Raw genomic sequence first — 3,917 nt, forward strand, 5'->3', positions numbered from 1 at the left:
CAAGTCATACAAGTTTCATTTGATGCATGATGAGAATGGTTAGGGAAGGAAGATACTTGGTTCGCTGAGTTTTGGTTAATCAAGAATTAATCAAACCTTTGAGCTAAAGACTTTACTTCGGCAGCTATTTCATTTGAATGATCGACTTGATGTAGGCCAACACTCTTCTTACCTTGTGAATTTCTACCATTCTTGGATGATAATGTTCTATGCAAAGAATTTTCACTCATGCTTTCATAAAGACGCCACACGTCATCCACATGCCTATCAATGTAAGAGCCACCCATGGAAGTATCAACCATACCCTTATAGTTGTCCGATAAGCTCTCAAAGAAATATTGAACTAATTGCCATTTGGGCATGTCATGATGTGGACACTTCCTAAGCAATTCATTAAAGCTTTCCCATGCCTCATGAAATGTTTCTCCATCCCCATGTGAAATTTTTTGAATTGAGGTTCTCATGACATTGGTCTTAGAAACTGGATAGTACTTCTTTAAAAACTCTTGTTGCATTTCCGCCCAAGAAGTGATTGAAAAAGGCCTAAGATTGTTAAACCAATATTTTGCTTTGTCCTTTAAGGTGAATGGAAAAAGTTTGAGTCTTAAGACCTCTTTCGGTATGTCCGTATATTTTACGGTGGAACATACTTCAAGAAACTCATCCAAATGCTTATAAGGTTCTTCACTAGGAAGTCCATGAAAGTTAGAAAGCATTTGAATAGTTTATGCTTTAATTTCATAATGATGTGCTCTAAATGGTGGCAATTGAATGTATGTGGGTGCATTGTATTCATTAGGCGGATAGTGATCTCTCAAAGCAAGAGGTGGATTAGCTACTTGAGGTGCAACATGAACACCTTGGTTATGAATTCCTTGATTAATGATGGGAGGTTGTGGAGCATACATTGGCCTTGGCATTCCATATGGAACTTGGCCTATGAATGGCCTTGGCATGCCTAATGGTACTTGCATGTTTTCATTGTGCACATTGGGATGAAGGATACCTTGTTGGTCTATGTGACCAAGGTCCTCAATATGGTCATCATTATGGTTATCCATTGATAGATTGGTTCTATGTGAACTTACTCTTCCCCTAGGATTTCTAATGATGGATTCAAGATGCAAATCAAGAGGGACAAGAGTTGGTCTCAATGAATGACGTCCATACATGCATAATGCAAAACAACAAACATAAAGAATGACACACACTTCACCTTCACAACAATGCAATGAAACTCCCTCCACAAACACTTAACCTATATTCCTATGCTTTAACAAAGATGATGCAAAGAACAATAAAATAGCCTCCACGCGGGCTCACGATTTATCTAAGAATTGAATTACAAGCCTCCACGCGGGCCAATGATTTAACTAATGGATTGAGTAAAGAAAGTCTCACAAAGGTCCTTGAGCACTTCAACTCCAAATTTAAAGCTTAGCTTAGCAAATTTTTTGAAGTTTTTAGCATTTTTCCTTTCTTTGCTTAGCTCCTTTGCTTGGATGCTCCTTTGCTTGCCTCTTGCTTAATGTACCTTGTCAAATATGAGCAAACACAATAAATAACTAAAATAAAAATAAAAACAAAGTAAAGACACGATCAAAAGAGTACTAATTCCTAATTGATTCCACAACTACGACGTTGCCTAATCCCTGGCAACGGCGCCAAAAACTTGCTGGTCCTTTTTTTAGGTCGTGATGACCACAAGCTTGGAGAAGCATGCAATTTAGGCAAGGGCCAAGTTTTACATTTATAAAAGCCACTACTACCTTTCACTATAAATATAGCTAGGGCGAGTAGGGATCATCCCAAGGGATTAGAGTCGAAATTGATTGTGGAATCGCTATTAGGGTTAGTAGGTCGAGTGATCAAACAATTGATTGGTTTGTTGATTAGATTAGAGAGGAACTAAATTAAACTAAGTAATTGAATGCAATGAAGAGTAAGTAAGAGAGAGAAGAGTCTTAGGGTTTAGAGATCACCACCAAGTAATGCATTCCTATATCATTGACAAGTGACTAATGAGGGCAATTAGGGTGTTGCAATATTGGTGTGTGTGTGTTTGGTTGATTCAACAAGCAAGGATGACTAGTTAAGCATGTATTGTCTAAACATCATGTGAAAGGCACAATATATCTAAGCGATGAAGCATATATTGTCTAAACAACATGTGAAAAGCACAATAGATCAAAATAAGTCATTAATCCTTTCATTAGGCTCACAATCCAAATACAACACAAGATTAAAGAAATATGCTACTTGTATTCAAAAGCTTGGAACATCAAACAACAAGCATGGATTGTCCTCCTATTTAACACTACACAACAACTACACTACATCTAAACTACTAGCATGAAAGTAAACTAGGGAAGAGGCACAATCCATCAAGGAATAAATATGAACCATCAAGAGAATCACAATAGCATTCCTTTAAGCACTATGTTTTGACAATCTCTAAATCCATGGCATCAATACATATAGACATGCATCAACAATACAAAATCTAGAGACAAGAACATGAACATCCATTCTAGTATACATAGACATATGAATAGAATGAAATGATCAATTCGAAGCATTAAACCACACAAATCATTGATTAAACAAGATCTATATATATCAAAGTGTCAAAACATTAATTACAACACTAATCCCTCAATAATACATAAGATTACGATATAGAAAGCATGCTTGGGGCTAACTCTAGCCCCAAGAGGATGTCTAGCCACTCATGGTGAGGATGTTCCAACCCTCAAGGGCTAACTCCATGGAAGAGGTTTGCTCCTTGTTGATGAAGATGTCTAATGGTGTCTCTAGCCTCCTCCTCTAAGTTTCCTTAGAGATGGTATCTCTAAAAATATTCAAGTATTGGTCTCTATCTCCTATGTCTCTCCTCACTAAAAAAGCAATCCTTATCCTTATATAGGTAGGTTAAAATCACTCTTCAAATGAGCTAGGGTCGTGCACACAATATTCTCCAATGATTGGATAAAGGACAACTTTCAATGAGCTGGAATTTTAACTTTTTGCACTTGGAGGAAGTTCGATTGATCGAACCTTGGACTTGGATCGATCGAACTGGCTGAGATCGATCAAACTGAGGCTGGATCGATCCAACTGGCTGAGCTTTTTGGGAAAAGACAAATCCGAGATATTTTGGGAGATATTTTTGGGAAAAGGACAAAGGTGGTTAGTGGGTGGACAGCTATGGATAAGATCAATCATTTGGATAAGGACAAAGGTGTTCGATCGATCGAATAATGATGTTGGATCGATCAAACTTTTTGACTTAAGTGCTATTGGGTCAAGGCTTGGATCTATCTTGAAGTGCTGAGATCGATCAATGTTCGATCGATCGAACCTTGGACTTGGATCGATCGAACTTGCTGCTTTACTTTATTTTGCTTCTTTCTTCCTCCACTTTGCTCCTTTCTTTGTTTAATCTCATAATTGCTTCAATTAAGCTCTTATTTGGCAGAGTTAGCTTATTTTCGAGATAAGTGCCTGAAAATGGAAATAATACGAAATCAATCTAAAACGGCAAAGTAAGATAGATAAAGGTACTAGAATGCCTAAGCTTAAGGGGTTTAAATATGCACTTTTCAGTGCTCATTAGAGATAGCCCTTATGGGTTGGATGACTACTTCAATGAGTGGCTAGACATCTACTTAGGGCTAGAGTAGCCCCTAAGTTTGCTTTCTAGACTTAGTGCTTTGTATATTTTTGGGGATTTGCTTGTAATAAATGTTTTGATCTTGGATTTATATATATAACTTGTGGTTTCTACTTGATGTGTATGGATTTTAATGCTTTTAATTGATTCTCTATCTCTAACCATATGTCTATGTATGCTAGAATGGGTGATTCATGTGCTTTTCTCTAGATTTAGTGGAGTTTATGGATGTCTATGTGTATGG

At 37.2% G+C, this 3,917-nt stretch overlaps 1 pseudogene; it reads left to right on the plus strand.

The window, feature by feature from the left end:
• The first annotated feature begins 360 nt into the window (after positions 1-360).
• On the plus strand, positions 361-459 carry LOC132287554 (small nucleolar RNA R71; annotated as a pseudogene).
• Positions 460-3,917: the final 3,458 nt, after the last annotated feature.

Source organism: Cornus florida, unplaced genomic scaffold, assembly GCF_030987335.1.
Source record: "Cornus florida cultivar Cherokee Brave unplaced genomic scaffold, ASM3098733v1 CherokeeBrave_3.0.0_Hap2_Chr11, whole genome shotgun sequence".
NCBI lineage: Eukaryota > Viridiplantae > Streptophyta > Magnoliopsida > Cornales > Cornaceae > Cornus > Cornus florida.